We start from the raw sequence: 14,244 nt of genomic DNA on the forward strand, positions 1-14,244 counted from the left end.
TCCTCTGTAAAGTGTGACTAAGCAAGATTCCCAGAATGGGGAATTATGGAATTTGTAGTCCAAGAAATCTTAAAATCCCATTCCTAATTATTATAGTAATAAGTGTGTGCCGTCCAGCCAATTCCGATCACTGGCGAACCTTTTCAGAGATTCTAGGTAGAGAGTACTCAGAAGTGGGTTTTGCCGTTCCCTTCCACTAGGGGCGCCCTGGGTCGGTGCAGCTTGCCCAAGGCCACCCAGGCTGGTTCTTCTCCCAGGAAGGACAGTGAGGAATTAAGATTATAACCATTTTACGAGCATCTTCCTGAGGTTGCGTAAATGGCCACACCGTGTGTGATGTGGCAGTGAGGTATAATGGATAGTGTCCTGGACTGAGTAGACTTGAGTTCAAATCCTCACTGGGTCATGGGAAATACCCAGAAGGCAGCCTTATTGGCCATCTCTTGAACATCTCCTACACTGAAACCCCTCAGAGGGTGGATGAAAATTGATGGTACCTGTGACGACATAATTTTGTAGTTTCCCAGATGCTGGGCAGATTTCTCCCCTTCTTATTCTTAAAGGTTAAAATTCCCAAGTTTTAGATATGGAAGTTAGAGACTTTTCAGCAAAAATATGCTAGATATTTTTTTACCATGCCCAGGAGCTGAGGAGGGTGGTGGTGGAGATTGATGATAACGGAGGTCCACATGTGTGCATCAGATGGGTGGATTTGGGAAGGAAGATGTACATAACATCTTGTCAAAGGACCCCCATCTCAGATCTGGGATAAACACTAAACAGGGAGTCCTGCTGTCTGAAATAGATTAATACCGTGCCTGACAGAAACACCCATTTACTGGGGTTAATCCTGAGCAATTTATGACCATCTTTTAAACAAATGCACGCCTTCAATGCGTAAAAATATGGATGGATGAGACAAAAAAAGGGATCGGAGTTCTGGATTTCGTGGACTACAGGTCCCATAATTCTCCATTCTGGGAGTTCTACTTGACAGACAAGACTCCTAAAGGGGGTTCACCTGGGAGAAAGGCCTTAACTGGAAGACTTTGACGCGCAGCTAGGCCTAGCTCCACTCAAACTTCCTGTTCCTGCCCCAGTGCCAGCTGGGAGTTTTCTTTCTGAACAGGAAGCAAGGTGCAGCTAGGCCTAGTTTGGCCTCAAAAGCCCTCTAAGTTGAGCCCCATCTCCTAGGCGAGCTACATTTAGCTGTCTGTAAGATGTCTCGTTTGTCAGGTGGAACTCCCAAAATGGAGAATTATGGGATTTGTAGTCCAATAATTTTTTTTTCAAACTTCCCTAGCAAGGATCTACCTAATCTAAAACTTCACATGATCATACCCAATTTTAACTTATTTTGGAAACCCCTACAAGACGTGGCTTGGCGGTATTTAAACTGGAGATTACCAAGTAGAGATGGGATATCCGTATTCATATACAAATACAAATATCCTGGACCCAGGATCCCGTTTCTAGCACCAAGGAATATCAGGAACTAGGAAAAAATCCTGCCAAAACTCTGGCAAGTGATTGCTGCCAGTCAGAGCTTGCGATATTGATCTATATGGAGCAAAGGTCTCATTCAGTATAACTTTGTAGCTTCCCAAAATGCTCAGCTTCAAACAGTGAGCAATCAGAGGGCTCCGGGAAGATGATGAACAAAGCAGAGGCTGCTGTTTTCTTCTGTCCTTCATCCCTCAGCTATACTGCTCCACAACATGGAGGTTCCATTTCACATCTATTGATGGGACTTATTGCCATTTCCGCAATTTCTGCATTTCTGGGTCATCATTTCCTCGAATAAATGAACTTCTGTCTTAGCTCTGGTTCCATTTCTCAAATACACTCTGTGAAAGATTAGCAACTAGGGAACCAAAATCTATTTGATTCCCGTTTTAATATGAAGCTTTGCCTAATTGGCTCAGTGGTTAAACTGCAAAACAACAATGACAATAAATGTACCCGTTGGAACTAATACACGAACCAAAATTTAGCTCTGCTTTGAGATTTGCTCTTCTTTGAACTTTGAGATGGAGTTTTGCTATGAATAAAGCACACACACACACACACACACACACACACATCATATATTAGTGGACAAAAAATATATTTATTGGACAAACTGTTGGCAAAAATTTGTATCTGGATGAAATCTTTGCCCATGGCAGTCACCCATCCATCAGCTGCTTTGAACAGATCTTCTCTGAAGTCGTGTACGGATGATGCCTGTGAAAACAGAGGAAAAGGTGAGAAAAATTGCACCAGAAACTGGAATCATTTATGGTTTTTCAGTTGTTGTAAAGGAAGATGAACAAAGTAACCCACTTTCAATGGTGCAAAAATCTGTGCATTCGGAGAAATCTGGACAAAAGGTGTATGATTTGTCGTGCAATTTCTTAAAAACACAACATTTGCAATAAAGCGAATCTAAGACTAGAACGTGAACTTAAAAAAATGGAAACTGATAGATGAGCCTAATCTAAATTTCCTTCCTTCCTTTCTTCCTTCCTCAAATTGCTGACAATTTTCTTGCACAAGGATCTATACCTAACAGATAATCTATTAATATGCCTCAAATTTGTGGGTTTGTTCAAGGTCTTATCGGGAATCAAAACAAGGCCTGTTCTAGCCGTGCATACTGAACTGATTTAAAATTGATCCCCCCCCCCCGCCCGCTATAACGAAATTTAACCAGCAAGGAAAAAGAGGTGAAAAAGAGCAAGAATAGTTGTTTATAAATCATGGCCTGAAATGTTAAGATAATAAACGTCTTCTCTTCTTCTTTTTCAGACCGAAACAGCAGAAAGGAAAGCAAGAAATAGCAAAGAGTAAAGCTGTGTATTTAGAAACGTAGTTGAGAAGGCTTGCAAAACCAGTAGATTTTAAAATTCACTTGGATTATTTGTTGAGGGTTATTTTTTATGGGACGGAAAGTGACGTGTATTCTTATATTTCCAGCATCTGCGGTGAACGAGAGTATTTGGTTTCCTCCTTTGAATCATTTTGGCCCACGTTTTAAAACTTAATTAGCCGGTTTTAATTTGGAGCAAGGTTTGTCAAAATGACCCCTGTTTCTCACAAGTCTCAGAATCTGCTGAAGTTTTATTTGCCACGTTGTAGTCTAACTGTTGTTTGTGTGACGGGGAGGGACATTTCTGGGCTAAGGTGATTGTATATCTGTCCATCAATAACCAATCATTCCTTCCAGTCTTCAAGTTCAAAGAGCGCTCCGACGATCTGCTAAGTGTTCTCTTTCTTTCTCGTTCCTCGTTAGTGGCAGTCGTTTTGTTTGCTGTTGACCTGTTCGGTTGGTTGCATGTGTGTAGTAAAGAAAGCAGCATACACAAATCTGTAATTTCAGGCAACTGTAAGGAATTAATGTTTTTTAAATTCTTCTGCAAATGTCTCAGAGGGACATTTAACTAAATACTAGTTAATAAGAGAGGGGTGGACTCTGGGGGACTTTGTCATTATTCTCCTTGTGCTTCTGCTGTGCAGCAAAAACAAATTTTGTCAGAAATTCAGAACTCTGCAACAGAATCCTGGTCGTGCTAGCTGGGATTGTCATCCAAAATAAAGCAAAATAAAATAAAAGTTTCCAGTCTCTGGGGCTCGTTTCTGGCTTGTTGCTGCAGTATTCCACCCCGAAAGCTGCAAAACCTGTAACTTTCCAAAGAAACAAGGTCCCTCTTGCATCTTGTTAGTCTTTGCGAATATGTATTTGCAGAAATGGTCGGATTACACCACCGGTGTTGATCTAACCACCCAGTCTCTCTCCACCCTCGTTTCCTGCTGTCCGGATACTTGGCTAAGACCCAAAACCTTACGGCATCGAGGCTAAAAATACCCCTCGTCAAGTCAGCCTACCCTAAATCATGCGGAGATCAGCCAGTAGGTACCACTCTGCCTATCCCAAGACTTTAGAGCTGGAAAAAATCCCCAGCCAACCATGTCAGTCAGGGGATGCTGGGAATTGTAATACTAAAATATATCTTATTCTTCCTTTCCTGTCATTTCAGGAAGGTGAGGAGACTTTCTTCCCCGCAGCCTTCCAGGACTCTATGGTTTGGAGCCCCACCACACCACCGAGAATTTAATGTCGACAGTAAATCGTGCTTAGGAGCATCCCTTTTTGAATCTCCCAGAATCCCCCTGCTATATGCTATGCTGGCTGAGGAATTCTGGGAATTATAGTCCAGAAAAATTATGCTTCCAGCCTTTGGTGGCAAGTATCGCACTGGTGGTAGACTTAGGAGTATGACAAGGACTCAGAAACTTTCTCATTCTTAGTGATTTTTAGAATCTCGCCACACCAACCTTTTCTGATTAGACTCTGCTCTGCTTAAGAAATAACCCCCAACATATATATTATGAATGAATGAATGAATGAATGAATGAATGAATGAATGAATGAATGAACAGGCAATATATACAGTGGTGCCTCTCGACGATTGCTTCGCATGACAACGAATTCGCTTTACGAAGAGGTTTACGGAGCAATCTTGCGCTTCGTTTAACGATGTTTCCTATGGGCGATTTTCGCTTTACGATGTTAGGGACCTTGCCTTGTAAGACGGTTAAATTTTAGGTCCCTGTTTTCAATTTATGATGTTTTTGACAGCTTGGTCTTGCTTTGCTATACGAGTCTTTTAATGGTCTCTGTTTTGTTAGACGGCTGTCTTCGCTTGGGAACCGCATTTCGCTTAACAATGTTTCCTATGGCAATTTTCACTTTACGATGACAATCCGTTCCCATTGGTTTTTAATGCATTTCAATGGGAAAACGTGTTTCGCAAGACAATGTTTTCTCTTAACAGCGATTTTCGCGGAACGAATTAACGCAGTCTTGCGAGGCGCCACTGTATTTGCTTGTTCTGTGCAGGGACCTCCAACTTCCCTGCAGCTTCTTGCTCTTCCCAGCCTATTCTGTCTAAGACAGATGCCCTTCTTTGCAGGAATCACAACAATCCTGCACATGTTCAGGCAACTGCAAGTAAAGAAAGTTTTTTTTATTCTTCTACTAATGTCTTAGAGGGAGTTACTGGGACTTTAAATACCAGTTAATGAGAAAGGCCCTTGGAAAAAATTACCACAAAGTGTCTGAGAAAAATCCGATGAGTTTTCCCATGCCATCCTGTGCAGGAATCGATGCCATCCTGTGCAGGAATCGATGCCATCCTGTGCAGGAATCAAAATAGTCCTGCACAGCTTGGCGTTCGTCTCTCTCCAGATGAATCCTGTGCAGAAAAGATGCTAATTAATAAGAATTGTGCAATTCTTGGTCTTTCCTCCTTTGAACAAAAGGGCCATGAAACCTCTAAGAAATCCTATGTTTTTCTCACTTCTACAAGATCAAGACATTAGACTTCAGTGTGGTCTCTTTCTGGCACTGGAGCCTAATATGGGGACCCTGTCTCTCGTGGGTTGTCTGCCCACAACAGATATCTATGGGTCATAACAAGATCCCGGCATATAGGTCTTCGGGAAAACTTAGGGCTGAAACCAACCCACCTGAATGGGTCAGAGGATATCAACCAGTCATCCCAGGTTCCCCTGCAGATCTGTTTGGCCTCCCTTGCATTCCGATCACAAGCGTCCACTCCGAGCTGGGCTGTTTTGTGATGTGTGAAAAGTTTCTTTTTGTCTAAATGGGGAACACATGTCCAGGGCTGATCAAGGAAGACCGAAGAGGCCTCTGTGTGTGAGAGAAAAAAATTAAAAAGAGGAAACAGCAAACAAGCTGGAAAGATAACATTTCAAAGCAACCTTTAAATGAGTACCAGATCCAGCTACTAGGAAGATCTATAGCATTTTTTTTGTCCTCGAGTGCTAAAAGGGGATCTGATTAGCATTAACATCATCATGATGAATTTATTTGCAAGAAAAACAGACCGGCTGTTTCCCCCCCCCCCCCCCGCGCTCCCGTTTCATCTTAGATATCCAACAGACAAACAAATGTACATGGTTTATTTATTTCCATAGTTCATTGGTTTGATTTATAGCCCACTTTTCTTCCAATGCTGGAACTAAAAGGGGATATCCGGAAACTATTCAAAGTGCAGGTTCTAACCTATAAAGCCCTAAACAGCTTGGGCTCAAGTTTTCTCAAGGACCGTGTCTCCCTTTATGAGTCGGCTTGCGTATTAAGAACATCAAGGGAGGCCTTTCTCTCACTCCTGCCGTGTCCTCAGGTGCGTCTGGTGGGGACGCAGGATAAGGCCTTCTCTGTGGCGTCTCCCAGACTGTGGAACTCCCTGCCACTGGAGGCCAGCCTGGTTCCGTCTTGGCTGTCCTTCCTCAAGCAGGCCAAGACCGTTTTCTTCAAGCACGTTTTCCCTGAGTGACCAGGGTTATTAAACAGATTGTTGTGTCTTGTTACTATGAATGTGTTTTTAGTGTTGATTTTGTTGACTGTTTTTAATGTGCTTGTTTGATCCCTCTCAGTTGTGTATATTTACAGTTTTTAGCTATTAATATTGTTTTTTAGTAATGTAACCCACCTTGGGTCTATTTTTAAGGAGAAAGATGGGGTAAAAAAGCTAGGCCTAGTTCAACCTGCGAAGGGGAAGCTTGGGAGGAGCTAGGCCTAACTGGGCCTCACAGCCTTTTAGTCTAGGCCTTTTTCCCAGGCGAGTCACATTAACCTGTCTACGAGGAGTGTGTCTGCTAAAGTTTCCAAAATAGAGAATTATGGGAAATGTAGCCTGATTAATAAAGCAGTTGCCTCTGGTTTCACAACTATTCAGCACAAAAAAAAGTCATCAAGCTTTTTTCTTTCTTTTTTCTTTGCTCCTCATATTAGCACTTCTAGGTCAGCAGTCTTTTAATCCTTTGCTCCTCTCCTTTTCCCCTCAGCTTTGGAAAACCCAGCTACGCGGAACCACTGGATGAGGCCACTCTGATCCATGGCATGTGGAAAGTGGTGCTCGGAAGTAAGTGTCCATTGTTTAGGTAGCCAGCACGGTACAGCCCCCCATGCAAAAGGGAGGATCTCTTGATTGATTGATTGATTGGTTGGTTGGTTGGTTGGTTGGTTGGTTGGTTGGTTGGTTGGTTGGTTGGTTGGTTGGTTGGTTGGTTGGTTGGTTGGTTGGTTGGTTGGTTGGTTGGTTGGTTGGTTGGTTGGTTGGTTGGTTGGTTGGTTGGTTGGTTGGTTGGTTGGTTGGTTGGTTGGTTGGTTGGTTGGTTGGTTGTATTTATACCCCGCCTATCTAGTCATTTCGACCACTCTAGGCGGCTGTTAGGATCAGCTGTTAGGAAGAAATCTCAAGATTTGCGGGCATACAGAAGCATCTTTGAAGAGAAATAAACAAAGCAGAGAACAGTCCGGTTAGGAGACCAAGGAGGTTAACTGATTTTTGACGGAGTAGGAAAACCCGGTTGTAGGAAGAACGGAATGGAATGTCCCCATGGTCATTCCTGGCTGTCTTATTAAGTAGGACGCTACTGCAGGACTGGTCTATTTTGATAGCTCAGTGGCTTATGTCTCGGGCTGCAGACCCAGAGGTTGGGAGTTCGATTCCCCTGCTGGGCTTCACAGGAGAAGAAGAGCCAGCCTGGGTAGCCTTGGGCAAGCTGCACCATCCCAGGGCAACCTAGAAGAAGGGAATGGGAAATAAGTTCTGAGTATTCTCTACCTCGAAAACCCCTTAAAAAGTTTGCTGTTGGCTTGATGGCACAGGTTGTTGTTGTTGTTGTTGATGATGATGATGATGATGATGATGATGATGATGATGATGAATGGAAGGGAAAGAAATGTTTGCTTCATTGAGTGAGAATAAAGACCTATCCAAAATGGGCAAATGCAGAGTGTGTCCATGCTCCTAGCATGCGTCCAGTTTTTTAGTGCAGAAAACTCAACCGTCCTTCAACCATCAATCTTTCTGGAAAGACTGGACAAAAACTGTAGGGAAAAAAGCCGCAGCGGAGAAAAAGGAAGATTACTGGAGAAGGGTCAAGAGCCTTACCTGAACCTTGGTCGTTTTCCCAAGCAAAAGAAAATATTATCTCACCCTTTAAATAATAAGAGGGGAGAAGTCAAGACCAATGTTAATCCAGGCTGCTAAGGAAAACAAACAGCGGGTGGAAAGGGAATAGGAACGGCTAAGCGGCTGAAAAGAATCCTAAAACCATCTTTTCTTGGAGCCAGGTGGAAGGAATAGAGAAGCGGGGTTTGCTTGGGTGGGAAAAACGGATAGAGCTAAACCCACACCTTTAATGGGAAAAGTTTGTCTAGTTTTTTTTTGGGGGGGAAGCATATACAACAGGGAATTCTTGTTTACTGTTTTAAAAACAGTGTAATCAACCTCAGCTTAGATATCTTGAGAAGTTGGGTACATAGCTGTGGAGCTAGAGGTCAGGGGTTTGATTCCTTACCTCCTGGGAGAAGAGCCAGCCTGGGTAGCCTTGGGCCAGCTGCACAGTCCCGAGGATGCCCCCTAGAGGAAGGGAAGGGTAGTGCACTTACTCTCTAGCTAGAAACCCTGAAAAGCGTCACCATATGTGCTGTCCCATGATTAGTATCATAAAATATTTTATTTTGAACTGGCATCATCTCGACTGATTAGGGGTTGTTTTAATCCATGAATTGTGTGTCTTCTAGCCAATTCAAAATAAACCCCATTACTTTGAGATAGAATGGCTCACGTCTCCGTATAAGAAGTTTGAAGGTAAGAGGTTGAGAGATTTCAATGACTCAGTGTGCTTCCTTAACTCCAACAGTTGAGAAATTCTTTCCTGATATTCAGTCGAAATCTGGCTCCGTGTGGAGTGAACCCATTATGACGTGTCCTACATTCTGGGACGATCGAGAACAGATCCCGTCTCTCTTCTGGAGGACGCTCTTTCAAGGATTTGAAAAATACTATCCTATCTCCCCTAAGTCTTCTTTTCTCAAGGCTAAACTGGCCCAGTTGCTTCAGTCTTTCCTCTTAGGGCTTGGTTACCAGTGCCTTCATCATCCTCGTTCCTCTCTTCTGAACTGGCTCCTGTTCATTGGCAACCTTCTTAAAGTTCTGCGTCCAAAACTGGACACCGGACTTTTAGATGAGGTCTCACCAGTGCCGAAACAAGGACTCAGTACAGAGCTAGACAGACCGAGAATCTGACTTGCTAGAACGCAGTATCCTGTGTTCCTAAATTAGCTTTTTTTATTCTTTTGTTTTAATTTTGTTTTTAAGGTCCTTCATATAGTCAAGGCCCGGAAATACCTGTGAAGCGGTTCGCCCGTGTTTAACACTACGAAAGCAAACCTAGCAATGGTGGAGCCAGCGCCCGTATATTTTGAACAAGGTCAATTAAACCCATGATTAAGAATCCCTTCCCCTGCTCCATCTTTGATAATTCCCACTCGCAGTGAACATAAGTCCCCACCCTAATGGGACAGAGATGTGCAAATATTAATAATTCAATAAGAAATAGAACTAGAGAGAGCAAATGAAGAGGGAAAGTGGGAAACCATTAAAGGCGAATATTTGAAAGTGAGTAAATCATCGGTAGTTCTCCCAGTCTTATTCCCAGAATAACTCCTAACGGCCGGGGGTGTGGGGGGACCCACTGGGAACAATAAACAATATAAGATCAGCTATTTCTAAATAAATAAACGCACAGAGTTTTAAGTGGCAGCGATTCTTTCTAGGCTCCACGGAGGCGTCCGTGGCTGTTTACGGCGTCTTTTCCAGCAAAGCCTTGAGAAAATAAGACTGGGGGGAGATAGGATCACACTTTTCAAAGACTTCAAAGGCGGTCCTACAGAGGAGGGGGCAGGATCTGTTCTCGAGCATCCCAGAATGCAGGATACGCACCCATGTGCTCAAGCGACAGGGAGCCAGATTTCGGTGGAATATCAGGAAAAACTTCCTAACTGTTAGAGCAGTACAATGACAGAACTAGTCCCCTTAGGAGGTGGTGAGTGCTCCCACACTGGAAGCATTCAAGAGAAATTTAGGGAACCACCTGGCAGGTATTCTTTGATTTGCATTCCCTGCCTTGAGCAGAGGGTTGGACTTGATGGCCTTAGAGGTCCCTTTCCAACTTCATGACTCTATGAGAGCCAAATGGATCTGGCTTTAAGTGGAGCCAGCTTAAACCCAGTTGGTAAGAGGGGGCTTATATCCCACACGGAGAATGTCGTTAACTGTGGCCTTTCTGGTGAGTGTGGTCTTGATCTCTCTGGGGAGGGATGAAAGGGGAGTTTGATCCATAGGAGACAGATTACTTCTAAGGACTCCACCCCGGTTGAGTGAGGGATTTCCTATATGCACCTGGATGGCCTCCCTCACCACTCTCTCAAACCTTCCCAGTCCAAAATGAGTACACCTTAGTCATCCTATGAGCCTCCTTTGTCCTTCCATCGAAGGAACCCTGCTGATGGTGGTCCTGATCCGTTGCCCCTCCTGTGCTGGGCCATTCTGTTGAGTAGCTGTGTGATTTGAGGGTCGTCTTATACACAGAAGTAAGCTGAGGAGAGAACAAGCACAAGTGGAGGGGAAAGCAGGGATCAAAGCGATCCCGCAGCGCTTTGATCCCTTTCCCCCTACATTTGCTAAGCCCCACTTAGATTTCTTAATTTTGGGTTAGAAAAATGGGGGATGTCTTATACATGGGTGCGTCTTATACACGGAAATATACGGTACTCTATTCCTCTTGTTGTGTATGGATCTTTCTGCTGTGCCGCATTGGCCCCCATGCTTAGGTGTGTATATGTTTCCCTATATTCAGATGTCTTCAGAAAGGCCGTTTTCCGCTGTGTTGGTGTAATGGTGAGCTTGTTTTTCCTGAGACACCTATTACTTTGGGATAAAAATCAGGAAGGATTTGGCCTTCCGTTGAATCAGCGGCGGGATAAAGCCGACTTCTCACCCCCACCCTCCTACACCACACTAAAACACATAAACAACTTCTAACCGGCTGACTTCTCTAGGTCTTGCCTGGCTTAAGAAGGTGGTTCGAGAGGTGAAGTCCGTGTAATTAATCCCGCATGCCAATCAGACTTCATCAGCAAAGCTCCCTTCATTAAGATGTGTTTCTTTTTTAAAAAAATGTTAAGCCACATGATAAACATTTTCAACAGTTCACATCTGTCTTTCATAGAAGAATTGTAATTCATATTTAAGATTTGGGTGGGGTTTTTTTTTTAACCTCATCTTCCTGAGATAGTTATGCTTCGGAAAGATGCCTTCTATCCAGGAGACGGACCGGCTTTTGTTTTTCCATGGGGGGTCTGCCGCAGATGATACTTACCAAAGAAGTAAGTTACAAAGAGAGAGGGTTTCCCCTCGAAACCCTACCAGAAAAGGAGGGTGTGGGATTTCCCAAGTGTCATTATATTTAGAGTGGGTTGACTTTAGTCTTTTCAGACAATGGGGTCTGCTATTAAAATAATAATCTTAGAAGTGCAGGACTATGGATCATCACGTCCAGGCCCTCCATTCCATCTCTGAATTCCTCCATGTATAGACAAGGCTTAGAAGTGAAGCGGGGATAAAGCAAGCAAGGGAATGGGGGGGGGGAGAGAGAGATGGAATCATATATTGTAAAATATATGTCTTTCACTTCTTCAACAAGACCCACCTTACTATGGCAAAATTTTTGCATTTTGATAGATTCCTTTAGCTGTGCACCAGAAGTGCAGGGATTTAAAAAGCAGAATTAGTTTCACGTTTCTCCATATTAGTCCAACTGTTTTCCCCCCTCATCAACTGTCACTTACAGTCTCAATTGCTCCCTCCGAGACATGAGATGGAAAACAAAATAAGGTTTCATCTACTTACAGATCACACAGCGAGCTAAGAACGCACATGACTGCTTGCAGCAACAGGCCTCAAGAGCTGAACTGCTCCCAAAAGACTGGAGGTGGGGAGAGAGAGTAGAGAGGTGGGGCTTTCTTTGAATCAGAGGCAGGGAAGAAACTATTGGTTAGAACTGTTAGTGATTGACAGCCGCCCCAGCCCAAAAAGGTCCCTCCCTGTCACACCTACTAGAGGCAGCATGCGAGGTTGAAAACCCCCCAACACTTACAGGGGTGCTGCTATGTGATTAAAAACAGGAAGAAAATAACTGGGCACTTGTTTTTAGCTCATGGGGAGAAAGGCAGAGGATTTAAAATACAACCTACGTACATCCAGAAATATTCAATTTATTAACTGGTAGATAAGCCAAGTGGACTAATGCCGACTGATGTTTAGGAATAAAGCTTAGATCTTCATTCATGTTAGGGCCTTCAATCCAAGTCCACCCGGAGGGAAATGAAGGTGTTAAAATCATTAAGGACAGCGTCAAGCTGACAAGAGCAGAGATCCTGTGGAGTGGCTTCCCATCCATCAGTGTCTAGAGAAGGTCAAAGGGGAAACCGTTTATCCTTCCTGATAACCTTTCCCTACTTAGGAGATGAGAAGTTGGAGATCTGGTTTTGATGGGCTGGCTTTCCCCTTTCCTCCCTCCCCCCCCAAGCTCATTCCCCCCCCCACTCATCCATTTCAACCTGCCTGGAGGTGGCAAGGAGCCTTACGCTTGGGATGTGATGGATAAATAGTGGGTCCCTTAAAAAATAATAATAATAACAGACGTCAGTCAGTTGATAGGGTGTCGCTCTTAGCGAAAAGCCCTCGGGGAGGAAGAAAGGTGTATCTCGGATCAAACTGCATCAATTTCAAACTGCGTCAATTTCAAACCAACTTCAGAAGAAAGAGATGGTCAGAATCAAAGACTTGTGAATGTTTTCTAGCAACACAGATGTGGTTCCCTCCAGGTTCGAACACTTGAATTATATACACCGCCATGAGCAGAAAGTAAATGGTGATGCTCTCTCTCCTTCCATTTGCCCCTATTCCTGTTATAACAGCATAATAATTAAAGGTAAAGGTAAAGGTTCCCCTTGACATTTTCAGTCCAGTCGTGTTTTACGTTGTCACGTGGCCAGCGTGACTAGGGAACCCCGTTTTACCTTCCCACCGAGGTGGTACCTATTTATCTACTGTACTCGCATTTACACGCTTTCAAACGGCTAGGTTGGCAAGGAGCTGGGACAAAGCGACGGAGTCCGTCGCGTGGATTCGATCTTACGACTGCTGGTCTTCTGCCCTTGCAGCACAGAGGCTTCTGCGGTTTAGCCCACAGCGCCACCACGTCCCTTAGCATAATAATTACGGGCCATCAAGTCAATTCTGAGTTCAGTGTTTTGCAGTTAGAGAATACTCAGAAGTGCTTTCCCATTCTCTTCCACTAGGGGCGCCCTGGGACTGTGCAGCTTGCCCAAGGCTACCCAGGCTGGCTCTTCCCCCACCGTGGGGGGAATCGAACTCCCAACCTTCCCCTAAACCACTGAGTTATCCAGCCAGCTCATTCTGACTTAGGACCACTTTTGGGGGGGGGGTTCTAGGTAGAGCATCCTCAGAAGCGGTTCCCTTCTTCTGGGGTGCCCTGGGTCTATGCCGCTTGCCCAAGGCTACCCAGGCTGGCTCTACCTGCAGGAAGCGCCGTGGGGGGGAACCGAACTCCCAGCCCCTCCAGCTCCTCAGCCAGGAACCCCCAAAAGGCTGCGCACAGAAGCCTCTGGGATGTGAATTGTGCAGGACGCACTAACTGCCTAGCGCGCGGCTTTACAGTATCTTCTCTCCCACCCCTGGGGAAACAAAAAAGAATTAAAAAGCCGTGGGATGTTCTTGAGAGTCGCCCACTCTCTCCCTGCCCGCTCCCCGTGGCTTTCTCACGGTGACGCTCCTGCCCAGGAGCGCTTCCCAAACCGAATTTTCGCTCCTTTTCGGTTGGCTTTGGAGAGCTCAAGCTGGCGGGGAAGGGGACCTTCTTTGCCAAGTAGCAAATCTCTCTCTCTCTCTCTCTCTCTCTCTCTCTCTCCCCCCATCACGCCTGGCTAGATTTGGGGAGCCTCCTCCGAAGGCTTTGGAGAGCGATCCAAGCGCGCGAGAGAGAGAGCGCACGGAGAGAAAGCCGGCTGGGACGCGTGAGAACCGCCGGCGCGGATCTTCCTCTCTCTGCCCCGTCCCCCCCTCCAGCCTCGGTGGGCCGCGGAGGCGCCTCTCTCTCTCTCTCTCTCTCCGACGACCGGTGTCGGAGCCCTGGGGAAAGAGAGAAGAAGAAAAGAGAAAAAGCCCCCGCGATTCGATTTCACGCCAATTTGGAAGCGCGCCCGCAGCGGCGGCTGCCGGGAATCGAACCTGCATGGCTGGGGGGGGAGGTGGCGGGGGGGAAAAAGGGGGGACGAGGGGGAGAAGCACGAGGTCCCAA

General features: G+C 45.1%; 1 long non-coding RNA gene across 4 annotated transcripts in view; it reads right to left on the bottom strand.

Moving 5' to 3' along the window:
* Positions 1 to 2,090: 2,090 nt before the first annotated feature.
* LOC110082924 (uncharacterized) overlaps positions 2,091 to 14,244 on the bottom strand; it is a 37,558-nt gene continuing 25,404 nt past the window's right edge. For 2 of the 4 annotated variants that reach the window (XR_013539689.1, XR_012082188.2), the window contains 3 exons: positions 5,512 to 5,695; positions 5,091 to 5,237; positions 2,091 to 2,226 (listed from right to left, as the gene is read on the bottom strand). This is a non-coding gene — a long non-coding RNA (uncharacterized LOC110082924). The remainder of the gene's footprint in view (positions 2,227 to 5,090; positions 5,238 to 5,511; positions 5,696 to 14,244) is intronic. The other 2 variants (XR_012082187.2, XR_013539690.1) reach the window with 1 other exon arrangement.

Source organism: Pogona vitticeps, chromosome ZW-PAR, assembly GCF_051106095.1.
Source record: "Pogona vitticeps strain Pit_001003342236 chromosome ZW-PAR, PviZW2.1, whole genome shotgun sequence".
Lineage (NCBI taxonomy): Eukaryota > Metazoa > Chordata > Lepidosauria > Squamata > Agamidae > Pogona > Pogona vitticeps.